The following is a 13,224-nucleotide window of genomic DNA, read 5'->3' on the forward strand; positions in this document are numbered from 1 at the left end:
TCTATCCTCCTATTTCTGCCCTCACTAGCTCGTAGCACTGGGAGTAATCCAAATATTACTACTCTCGAGGACCTCTTTTTTAAATTCTCACCTAACTCTCTGTAATCTCCCTTCAGAATCTCAACCTTTTCCCTTCGTATATTGTTGGTTCCAATGTGGACAATGACCTCTTCCTGGCCCCTCTCCCCCTTGACAACATTCTGCACCCTCTCTGAGACATCCTTGATCCTGGCACCAGGAAAGCAACATACCATTTTTTAACTGCTGGCCCCAGAAACATCTGTCTGTACCTTGGACTGGAGAGTCCCCTAACACAATTGATCTCTTGGAACCCGACATACCCCTCGTTGCATTAGAGCCAGTCTCAATACCAGAAACTTGGCTGCTCGTGCTACGTTCCCCTGAGAATCCATCACCCCCTTCATTTTCCAAAACAGCATACTTGTTTGAAATGGGTATAGCCACAGAAGGCTCCTGCACTAGTTACCTACCTCTCTTACATTTCCTGGAGTTAACCCATCTATGTGTCTGTATCTGAGACTTCCCCCCCCCTTCCTATAACTGCCATCCATCACATACTGTTGCTGTTGCAAATTCCTCATTACTTCTATCTGTCTCTCCAATCGATCCATTCGATCTGATAAGATTCGCAACCAAAAGCATTTATTGCAGATATAATCCGCAGTAACCCTTAAATTCTCTTTAATCTCCCACATCTGACAAGAAGCGCATATCACTCTACTAAAGGCCATTTTTGCTCCTTCACAATCTACAGACCTAGAAAATAACACCGTCTTAATCCTCTACAAAACACTGCCCCAGGTTAAATGTCAAATGGTAGGGAAGTGATCTGTTAGTTACAGGAATGGTACAGAATGTTTAAAATAAAATGTTGACTTGTCTGCTTCTGAAAACTGAGCTGCAGAGACAGACTATTTATTTTCAAAATTACTTATTACCCCTTTCAAAAAAGGTTCTTTCCCCTATTTCGGTTGTTGACTGGAGAATAGACTATTTAGAGGGAGAGTCAAGGTCACAATTTTAAATCTCAAAAGCAAAAGGGATCCTTAAATAAGATACAAATAATGCAGTTTATCATGATTATTCTCCAAAAGTGATGATTAAAGAGTTAATATATAGTATTCTGTGAATCGCCAACTGGGGTTATTGAATTCAGGCCTATAAAACACATAGAATTGTGACATACAATTAACCTGTACCCGTTGATTGTTGTACCATACAGGCAGCATATCAACCTCCTGCTGCCTACTCATTCCAATGATGTCAAAGCACCAACAAACATCACAGCAGAGTCAATATTATGACTGGCTACAGTTTTTAAAAGAGAGATGCATTTTGGCTGGAGTCTTTGCTGAAAGTTGTACAGTCATGCAGAGAGGGATTCTGAATCGTGAGACATTGAATAATGACACAATGTGGTACGGATCAGGCTTCAAAGGTTTTCAGATGCTGTACTGGAGTCCATGCTGGAAGAGGCAAGAAAACAGAAAGATGTCCTGCCAGCCCTCTAGCCACATGTCTTGAAGGTAGGAAGAACAGAAAGCAGTGGAGGACAATGCCAGTGACTGCATTGTCCAATTCCTTATTGCATCAATTACACTCGGTTGGTAACAAACTCTATCAATTAAGTCTCAGACACAAACATTCACATGATTCACATGGCAAAGGCACATGGTAGACAAACAGGGTGAATGCACAAGGGCAAATAATTGACTTTAGCAGAATATGACACTATTTCATTTTGAAGTTTGGTTTGGAATGTTTGTTTTGTGCTTGCTTTACATTTTGCATTATGGTGATGTGACTCAGCAATTGAGGGAAGACGAAGGGAACACTGAGGGGTGAGGAAATCAGCGTTACAGTTGCTCTGCAAAATAATACCATTGACCTGAAACCAATATATGCTGACTGACATCACAATCTGCCTGCTTTGCACATATCCAGTGGCTGTTCATGGAGTTGAAAAGTGTGGTGCTGGAAAAACACAGCAGGCCAGGCAGCATCCGAGGAGCAGAAGAATCGACGCTTCGGGCATAAGCCCTTCTTCAGGAACGAGGCTGGTGTGCCGAGCGGGCTGAGATAAAAGGTAGCAGGGAGGGAATTTGGGGGAGGGGCGCTAGGAATACGATAGGTGGAAGGAGGTGAGGGTGAGGGTGATAGGCCTGAGAGGGGGTGGGAGTGGAGAGGTCGGGAAGAAGATTGCAGGTCAAGAAGGCGGTGCTGAATCCGGGGGTTGGGACTGAGATAAGGTGGGGGGAGGGGAAATGAGGAAGCTGGAGAAATCTACATTCATCCCGTGTGGTTGGGGGGGTTCCTAGGCGGAAGATGAGGCTGTTCATGGAGTGTGGTGCTCATTAACCCATTAATGTTATGTCCAACTTAACTGTCTAGAAAGTGTCCATGTACATCACAATGCTAAAAGGTGCTGAAGTGGCAGCCATAGCAGCCAGTCATAAAGATTATCAATTCCAATTTCACACCAATGATGCTTACGCTCAGCACTTGGGTGTTAATGTTATAAAAATACAGGCATTGACAGAAACCTTGCAAAAGAAAATGTTACATTCTATGTTAATTTGATGCATTGTGATGCAAAGAGAAGAATCCCTTCCTTTGATCTAGAAGCTCCAGGTTCAAGTCACGAAGGACTTGATAGCCAAGGAAGGTATATTGATAAAGCAGCTAAACAGGTTGAGCATCAATGTGCAAATTCTTCCAACATTTTCTTTGATTCATTATTAATGACCAGACCAGTATTTGTTACCCATCCCTAATTGTAGGGTAGCTGTGGGAGAAGAGAAAGGAAAAAGGGACAGCTTTATATTCATGCAGTGTATGGAATATTAACCGATATGAATTTGAGGGTTAGAAATCGGGTCAGTTTTACTCTCTCTTCTGGCCACTTGTCCAGGCAATTGAGGAGGGAAAAGGACAGGAAACTAAATTTTCTGATATTTCCAAACCAGATAGGCACCTGTGCCACAGATATTTCAATGTGTTTTTGCTGGAGGACTCTGTAATGTGGTAGGGGGACGATTGTCTCGGACATCTGTTTAACATGTGTTGATAGGATACTTTAGCTAAGTAAATTAATTCTAGACTTTGACAGAAAAGCAAAAATATTCAGAATGTTTAATATGAATTCACAGCCAATTAAATATTTGTGAAGTGTGCTCATTATTGTAATGTGGGAAAATGAGGTATTCCCTCAGTACAATGTCACACTGGAGTGTCAGCCTCAATTACCTCTCAAGTGGAGCTCGAACAGAATCAAGGGTTGATAAATAACGAAGGTCAACAGAGAAAGCTTCTTTTCCATCAGACAAACTGAAATTTATTCCTCAGAACCATCTGGACCACAAGACAATTTATGCATATTCAAAGCTCAATATTCAATGCCCCATAGGTTGGAGTAAACTGAAATCTTTCTCTAATGCTAAGGTAAGGATTGAATTAATGGATAGCCATAAATCTACAGGATCATCATAGAAATCTTGAATTGTTAGCTGCTTTCCATAATCAGAAACCATAAAAATGAATACCAACCTTCTTAGAAATAAACACCTGATCAATCTCCTTCCACTCACTCACTTCAAAACACCACAAAACACCGCAGCTTAAAAAGTAGGAGAGGTTGCTGTCAAAATAGACCTGCAGAACAAATATAGCCAATTAGAAAACACATTGGTTTAGAAAACAATTAGAAAACAAGCAGGCTTGTTAGTACCATTCCATCATTGAACAAGGTGATATAAACTTGCATGTAAGAAGTGACTTTTCATTGCCTTTTAAATTTGGAGCATCTGCCAAAATAAGACATGATTCCTAGTGACTTACCAGCAAGTCAGCCATAGTCCCTGCTAAAGAATGGCATGCTAACTATTGCTGCCATTGAAACGTAGAATTCCTACAGTGTGGAAGTAGGCCATTTAGCCCATCAAGTCCACACCTATTCTCTGAACAGCATATCAACCAGACCCAGCCCCCTACTTTACCCCTGTAACGCTCATTTACCATGATTCTTCTGCACATCTTTGGACTGTGGTAGGAAATCTGCACAGAAATGGGAAGATTGTGCAAACTCCACACAGACAGTCACCCAAGGGGAGAATCGAATCTAGGTCCCTAGCACCTGTGAGTCAGCAGGACAAACCACTCAGCTACAATGTCATACCATGAAACATCAATTCATCAGGACCAAACATTAGCTGTGTTGAGAATGTGAATGAAAGAGTGTAGGGTCTTTTATCACAAGGTTTGATGCCACACAATGAGGCTGGGTTCTTTAAAGACTCTTCAAAGAGAAGACAAAATCAAGAACCATCTTCAGACTTAGACTTCAAAGTAACACCATTTGTTATACATTAATACTAAATGCTGCCATGCAGAGTATTTATAGATGTACTAGGTTCTGATTTATAGCTTAGTCCTTACATAACGTAAATATTACCTTTATGTATTCAGGTCATTGTGAACTTAGTGTTCCTTCCATAGTTTGTTCTATTATGTTCTAATTCCACCTACGCTGTCAATTTATGCTTAGTGATGTGTAGCTCCATGATAACATCGCAAGGTTGCTCTGGGGTCCTGATGCTCTTACCTAATGCATGGTACACCCCAAACCTTCAGCAGGTGATCCAGAGAATTGCTGGGTACACTTCTAGGATTTCTGTGAGAAAATAAATCTATCAGTAACAACCTTCTGTCTATGTTTAAAGCTATTATATGTTACTGGACCAGTAAACCAGAGACCTGGGGGCCATGAGGTCAAATCCCACTACAGTAGTTGGTGGATTTTAAATTCAGGGTTGAAACTTTATTGCTGGAACAGCACAGCAGGTCAGGCAGCATCCAGGGAACAGGAGATTCGACGTTTCGGGCACAGGCCCTTCTTCAGGAATGAGGAAGAAGGGCCTGTGCCCGAAACGTCGAATCTCCTGTTCCCTGGATGCTGCCTGACCTGCTGTGCTGTTCCAGCAATAAAGTTTCAACTTTGATCTCCAGCATCTGCATACCTCACTTTCTCCTCGAGGATTGTAAATTCAACCAATAAATCTGGAATATGAACTGTAGTCTCAGTAACGGTGACCAAAAAATTACCATTGATTGTAAAAATCACTCAGATCCATGAATTTTCTTCACAGGAGAAATCCTGTCATCATTATCTGGTCTGGCTTACATATGTCTCCAGACCCTTACAAACGTGGTTGACTCTTATGTGCCCTCCAAAGCAAGCCATTCATCTGAAGGGCAATTAGGGATGGCTAACAAACGTGAGCCTCACCAATAACACTTACATCCCATGAAAGAAAAAAAATCATAGTTTTCAAGAGACACAAAAGAATAACTTCAATTACCAAGAACATGTAACTTGTAAAAATAAAACAGAATGTTATGGATCCTGTCTTTGTATTCACGTCTTACTGAATAGGAATTTAAAAAGGTCATAGATAAGCCCGAAGATAAATAAGAATGAACAAGAAATTTCATGCTTTCATAATATAACTCAAAATATTTTCCAGAAATTCTCATTAGCTAAAATCCACTGTTTAGGTGTGCAGAGATAAATAATAAAGCAGAATCTGGTATGCTTCCAAGGCAAAATCATTTCCATCAAAAAGGGACTGCTTATCTGCAAAAACAACTTTACACAATAGGTAAATCTTCCTTGTGTAATGAAAAGGTTTATTATTCAAAAGGATTCCATTTGTAGACTGATGCCAGCATTTTGATTTGCCCAAAGAAAATCTTTATCAAGAGCCTTGCATTTCAGTTAAAGTTTAAGCAGGAAAAATATCTTTAAAGAGTTTATTCAAAATCAAAATTAGAAACAGGCTTCTCCCCAGTGGCTAAATGCAGTGTGTGTGTGTTTTAAGAGACAATTGGCCTCAGTGATCCTGAAAACAGTGGGAGAAGAAAGCTGATTAAAAGTTAAAAAATACACAGTGGCAGGATTTGAATAAATAAATCTGATTCAATTCCAAATGGCATACCGGCTTCTCAGCTCCTGGGAGCAGGAAATGGAACAAGTTTTGTTTTGTCTGATCTCTTGCTGGCACAATGAGTTTATGCAGAGTGAAACTTAAAGCTAGTGACAGAACTGAAGTGAATGGACAAATTGTGAAGTGATTCAATTCATTCACTGTTTTTTTTTGAGGAAAGCAAAAGCATTGGTCATTTATTATTAACAAAGACTCTCATTCCATGGCAAATTGAAATTCAATTGGACACATAAGCAGCCAAATTGATTTTAGGTGTCTATCAGTTATCCAAAAGTCCTTATCATTCTGGACCAATTGTTTCTCAATCCATTTTTAAATTAGTTGTTTATTTGATAACTAATATTAGTTCTTAGCTGTTATTCTTGAAGCTTCACACACACAAAGATGGTTAAGTGGCTGTACTTAATTATAGTTGAAAAGTATGCCACTGAAAAAGCACAGCAGGTCAGGCAGCATCTGAGGAGCAGGAGAATTGAAGTTTTGGGCGTAAGCCCTTCATCAGAAATTCCGTTGATGCTCCTGATCCTTGGATGCTGCCTGATCTGCTGTGTTTTTCAGAGCCGCACTTTTCGACTCTGATCTCCAGCATCTACAGTCCTTTCTTCTCTACTTTATTCCAACAAGGTTCAATTTTCAAAAATGCTTGGGTTTAGCTGTTAATAAGGATGGTTTGAGGGCAGGGGAAAGTGAAGGGCAGGAAAAATAATTTGAGCAGAACATTATAGGGGTCTCAGCGACAGAGGCTATGATGAGATGTGTGGCAGAATTGGATGAGAAGTCTGGCACGGTCCATCTTGATGTTAAGATCATCATGTTCCATCTTTCATGCTTCTTGCAAGCAACATGGTGAGATTCTCACTGGGCAATGGCAAGATTGCTAATTCGTAGGGATTAATGTTTATAAACACCCTGTTAATAGTTCAAATCACCTCAGTAATATTCAGCCTTAGCAAAATCAGCAAACAAGCTGGACAATAATTTTTTTGTCAAGTTTGCCCAGTGTGTGACCTGACAAATTCAGCTTGCTACCTTCTATGAATGATCTCCATGTAACCTGTAATCAAACCAGTACACAAGGCATTATCAATGGGCACACAGCAGAGGCAATGGCCTAGTGGTATTATCACTGGACTATTAATCCAGAAACCCAGCTAATGTTCTGGGGAACCAGGTTCAAATCTCACCATAGTGGAATTTGAATTCAATAGTTAAAAATGAAATCTGGAAATAAGGGTCTAATGATGACCATGAAATAATTGTGAGGGAAAAAAACCCACCTGGTTCACTAATCCCTTTTAGGGAAGGAAATTTAACCAGAAGAGAAGGAATTTAACCAGACCTGGTCTGGTCTGGCCTGGCCTGGCCTATATGTGACTCCAAACCCACAGCAATGTGGTTGACTCTTAACTGCCCTCTGGGTAATTAGGACTGGGCAATAAATACTGGCCTGGCCAGAATTGTCCTCATTCTATGAGTGAATTAAGAAAATTGAAAAGAGCATATGTATCCTTTCTCCATAGGTATTGGCATTTTGCATCTACTACCTTCTCATGACAAACTAGCAATTGTAATATGCATGAGCAGTGTGCTCGAGAAGCACAGACTTGCATTGCAGGGTGCGCCAACAACTAGCATTGAAAGGCTACAGCAGAGACACTTTGTGCACCAAGTGGCACTTATCCAGATCACAAACCGAACCAGGCTGCACCATGGCGATGCTTGCTCACTTAGCGCTCAACTGCATGCTTACAGCATTCTTGTCCTGCCTTGCTGTGCCAATTAGTGCAGTCACAGAAACAGGTAGCTGGCCTTGTTGGTCAGCAGTCCCAGGTCTTGAGGGCACACAACTTCTTGGATGGCAGTGTATTACCTTGCTCCGTGTGCCAGCAGCTTACACCGCAAACACAGTACACGCAGCACACAAGCAGTCAAGTGACCAACTCTGAGGCAGCAGTACACATGGAACTCTATGGAGGGTCAGGTTAATGCAGTCGGAGAGCTGTATAGGCACCTTGCCCATGTCTGTACAGTCATGTCAGCTGAGGGGGTGAGTAACAGTGCGTTTGTCACAGCAACAAAAGTGGAAGGGGGAGTGAGGCAAGTGCAGCAATATCTCCTGGACTGATCCTCAGCAAGTTAGTGATGGAGATCTGGAGCCTCTGGGCAATAGCATTGTAAAGATCGACAGCAAGATTTGCATTGGGTTGTACAATAAAGCATGGCTGGGAAGGGTATAATGTGGGAAAGGGGGTCATTCCATTGGGTGCACCATGGCTTCAAGAGGAATGGTTGCGAATGACAACACCAGGCATGGGCACTTCAAGTGTCAGATGGGAAATATGGACAGGATTAGCTACATATAAATGGGGTTGGGTCAGGACTTGGGGAAGTGTGAAGTCTGTGGGGTTTACTGGATGGGTTACTAGGAAAAGGTTCTGGATATCTGGGAGCTTACCAGCATATCCAGGCTGTGGTTGGAAGCCACTGGAAGAGGACCACTCACCTTCATCTTCCATTGTGTTGCAAATCAAAAGCCTGAAGTGGGGAAAAATTGGCTGTGAGTACACTTGGAGTAGGCAGGGTAAGTGAGCTGAACTGTGAAGGAGTGGGGGCTGCAGCAAATGCTAATTTTTAAAAGAGCATTGTCACAGACCCATGCAAAGTACAGCATGCAGACTGCTCCCTCTCTGACCATTGTCCCTCTGTATGGTGCACCTTGCTGGATCAAGCACGGATGAACTAAACTTTGAAATGTACACCTTTATACACAGAGGGAACCAAACATTAGAGATGTCGAATAAGGAGCTGTTATCATGACCCAATGCCTTGTGTGGGCTTGTTAAAGATGGTACAGCAGGCTCTCGGAGCAGACCATCCAGCCTTGTCTGTGACCATGAAGTGCTGCGACATGCTGTGAAAATGCATGTCACGCCTCCACAGAGAGACTCACAACCACGAGTAAGTTAACATCCAGAATGTGTGTGCAGAAACTGAGAGTGACATACAAGCCTTTTTTTCTTAAAGCATATGAGCACCAAAGTTCCCTCAACACGCTTTCTCCTTTCTCTCCGTCAAACCCACTTTAACTTAGTGTACTCCCTGCTTCCATACCTGGGTGGTGCCCATTCACCCTTGTAGTGGGGTTACACAGTTGTTTTTTTTAGGGGAGGGGAGTGGGAATAAGACACTCTCGAGAGTCATTGATCGGTGGAAATTTCTTCCCCAGGCAACAGTGGAGACAGGTCCTTGAATATTCAGGGCTGAGTTATTAGATTCTTGACTAACAAGGAATCAAAAGGCTAAAGGAGGTAGAGAGGAAATTAGAGTTGAATTCACAATCAAAAGCATCTTATCAAATAGCAGCGAAGGCAAAGGGGCTTCTGCTGCTGATATGTATTTTTGCACGTTTATATGCAAATCAACCCACAACTTTAGGAGAATGAAATGCATCAGGACAATATTTGTGACATTTAATGAGTCAATAGTTTGAATTATTTCTTGTTGCAAGAGGAGATCATAAATCAAACCAATGCTTTTTCATATATTGTTGATAAATGCCAGTTTGATACAGATTTAACATTATTTTGTGGCTCATCACTCTCTCTCTCTCTCGGTGTTCCTTAATCAGTAATTTTAGATATTTTTAAATCAACCTGCTGAAGTGGTTTATGACATGCCTTTGGAGTAAGAGTCTTGAAAATGGGGCTTCCTTGCCCAGAGGGAGGGACATTACCACTGTGCTGCAGGAGTCCAAGATTAATTTAGACAACAATGAGGTTGAATTACAGATTACGAGTGAATTAACAATAAAACAATAAATTCATGAGGTCACTTATTTTCTAACATTTGTGCAATCCCCACCACCTAATGAGAAACTAATTTTAAAAATCTGCTCAAAATTAGTCACTTTCCAAGTTAGTTTTAGACAATTGTGCAAATGTCTCTCCACAGTTTGTTATCAATTTATAAATATTTTCTAATCAAGCTTTTCAGTGATGTACAGCACACCTTTGGAGGGCCCTCTTGTGGTACAGCAGTAGTCATAGAATCCCTACAGTGTAGAAACAGACCATTTACCTAAACAGGTCCCTCCAAAGAGTAACCCATGCAGACCCTTTCCCATACACTATACTTCCCCTGACTAATGCACCTAACCTACACACCCCTGACCACAATGGGCAATTTAGTATGGCCAATCCACCTAACCTACATATCTTTGGACTTGGGAGGAAACTGGAGCACCCGGAGGAAATCCACACAGACACAAGGAGAGTGTGCAAACTCCACACAGACAGTTGCCAGAGGCTGGAATCGAATCCGGGTCCCTTATGCTGTGAGACAGCAGTGCTAACCACTGAGCCACCGTACCACCCAGCCTCTCTACCCCTGAACTGAGGTCCAGGTTCAATGCCCACAAATTCCAGTGTTGTTAAAAACATCTCTGAACAGACTGATTTTTTTTTAAAACATACACCTCTGGAGCAGGTGGGATTTGAACCTAGGCCTCTTGGTCCAAATGTATATTTACATTTATACAATGCATGGGATAATTTGTTTCATTAAAAGTTGCCATTATAAATGCAAATGTTAACGTTGTTGGTGAGAAATGAAAAGAACTGCAATGCGACAGATGTTGTTCTCAGGTTGAGTTGAAAGCTGATAGCTGACCAAGATGGAATTTCCTCACTCAATTTCTAACTCATATTGTAACTCTTCTGTGACTCATATCGTCAATGCCAAAAATTAAAAAAAATTTGGCTTGATTTGTGGTTGTTCTATTAGAGGACCTGTAATTATTTATCAGCAATTACACAGCAAGACTGATAGCCAACTTCTGACAGGTTCATGTGCAGGAAAATGTGGAAATCCAGCAGATCCTGTCAGTGATCCAGTTCCTCTGCAGAGTGAGTGCATGCTGAAATCCTTACAGATGTGAATCTCAAAAATCTCTTGAATTGTCAGGATGTTTCATTCCAAAGCTATCACAGTCTCACTATAAAACCCCTTGCAAAGGTCACACCTTATTAATTGAGATGTAACAGAATTTGTAACGGTATGATAAAATTACAATTGCTCTTGAATATCCTCACAAGCTCAGAAAAACTAATTCCAAGTTTCTCCATTCCGTGCTGAAATTTCCTTCGATGTCTATAATAACACATCTTTTCAATTTTTTTTGATATTTCAATTCTATTAATCCCAGGCATATGTCTCAATATTAATTTTGCTATCGACAAAATCATTATAATATGAATAATAATAAATAGATGCATTTTACTTCCTGGTTAGCTTGCTGTAATAATTGTTTGATGTGATTAGCTGCTTGATTTGCCTGATAAACTGACTGTTGCTGAATGCTAGAGATCTCCTACAACTGGCACCAGAATGATTTTAATGTTCACTTGAGAGAGCACAAGAGAGTGTGTGACACTAAGAGAGAGAGGGTTAGATTACTGGATCTTGGGAGCACCCCTCTTAAAAGTTGATCATGAATACTGCTAGTTCACCATTGAGTGGACATTCTAGGCTGTTGTTTCACAACATTGAATCAGAATTCAATAAGAGGAGAAAACACTAAAATTAAAGAGATCAATAAAACAAAGAAAGAAATAAATAATTGATGCATAGTTCTGTGATTCCATACATCAGGAGTATTGTACGAGAACTTGAACATTCAAATAAATCTAACTGCCTTCACTCTAGCGAACTATGCTTTATGAACCTATCTTGATAAAAGGTTTATAAATTTTATTTATTTTACTTATTTATCATGGAGATAAATTTAGTCTTTAATGTGCCTGCCTTGATTGGGAATGGGAGTGAAATGTACATGGAAATGACACTGTCCGGTGTTATACTATGTTGATCAATATTAGCAGATACATTGTAATGTTATCCTTGTAATATTGTAATATTCTTAGCAATGTGACACTCTGAGCAACTCATTGGAGAATTTATTGAGCCACATTCTTCAAGTGTATTAAATTGCTTAAAAATATCTGAAATTCAGACTTTGGTTTCACGTTCACATAAGCAAAAATCTCTGCCTAAAACAAATGCTATACTTGGCAGAGTTGACACCAATGGCACAATAAGGTCAGACAAGTACAAATTCAGAGTCACTTTGGCTTCTTAATAGAAGCTAAAACAAAATCAGTAATGTCCATTTTCTATCATCTGGTTTAGACAACACAAAGTCAAATTACTCAAGGGAATTTTAGAACAATTTTGCAGGAATCGGAATATAAAAATGTTATTCAGGTCAAAGAGCTGTGGATGCTGGAAATCAGAAACAAAAGCAGAAAATGCTGGAAAATCTCAGCAGCATCTGTGAGAGAAATCAGAATTAACATTTCAGGTCCAGTGATCCTTCTTCAGAACCATTGATTGCTCGGAAAAAGTTGATTTTTGCGGAGAAGATAGGGTGGAGGAAGGGGATAAGGAGTAATCGATACATGAAGATAGAGCCCAAAGAGAGAGATGAACAGTTGGACAGACAAATGTGTAATAGCAGACCATGTGATAACAAGGCCAGGTGTGTGGGGATTGGGGTAAGGATATGGGAGATGATGCCTCAAGCCCTAAAATTGTTGAACTCAATATTGAGTCCAGAAGGCTGAAGAGTTCCCAAGCGGAAATTAAGGTGCTGTTCTTTTAGCTTGCTGTGAGCCTGAGACAGAGATGTTGGCCAGGGAACAGGGTGGTGTGTTTAACTGGCAAGCAACTGGAAGCTCAAGGTCTTTTAGGCCGACAGAGTGTAGATGTTCTGCACAGCAGTCACCCAGCCTACGCTTTGTCTCCCCAACACACAGAGAACCACATTGTGAGCAGCAAATGCAGTAGAGTAGATTGAGTGAAGTGCAGATAAAGCATTGCTTTACCCGGAAGGTGTGTTTGGGCCCTTTGAAATGGAGGTGGGAGCAAGTAAATAGGCAGGTTTTACACCTTCTGCAATGCTGTGGGGCTGTGGGCAGGCTGGGTGGGGGAGGGGGAGTTAGGAGTGAAAGAAGAATGGATCAGAGTGTCCTGGATGTAATAGAGTCATAGAATCATAGAGATGTACAGCATGGAAACAGACCCTTCAGTCCAACCTGTCCATGCCGACCAGATATCCCAAGCCAATCTAGTCCCACCTGCCAGCACCCAGCCCATATCCCTCCAAACCCTTCCTATTCATATACCCATCCAGATACCTTTAAAT

The 13,224-nt window shown here is 41.0% G+C and overlaps 1 long non-coding RNA gene across 1 annotated transcript in view; it reads right to left on the reverse strand.

Moving 5' to 3' along the window:
* The window catches only part of LOC122561116, a 129,262-nt gene that overhangs the window by 60,667 nt on the left and 55,371 nt on the right, over positions 1-13,224 (reverse strand). Inside the window, exon 3 of the long non-coding RNA XR_006314913.1 lies at positions 3,568-3,672. This is a non-coding gene — a long non-coding RNA (uncharacterized LOC122561116). The remainder of the gene's footprint in view (positions 1-3,567; positions 3,673-13,224) is intronic.

Source organism: Chiloscyllium plagiosum, chromosome 22 (genome assembly GCF_004010195.1).
Source record: "Chiloscyllium plagiosum isolate BGI_BamShark_2017 chromosome 22, ASM401019v2, whole genome shotgun sequence".
NCBI classification, from domain to species: Eukaryota; Metazoa; Chordata; class Chondrichthyes; order Orectolobiformes; family Hemiscylliidae; genus Chiloscyllium; species Chiloscyllium plagiosum.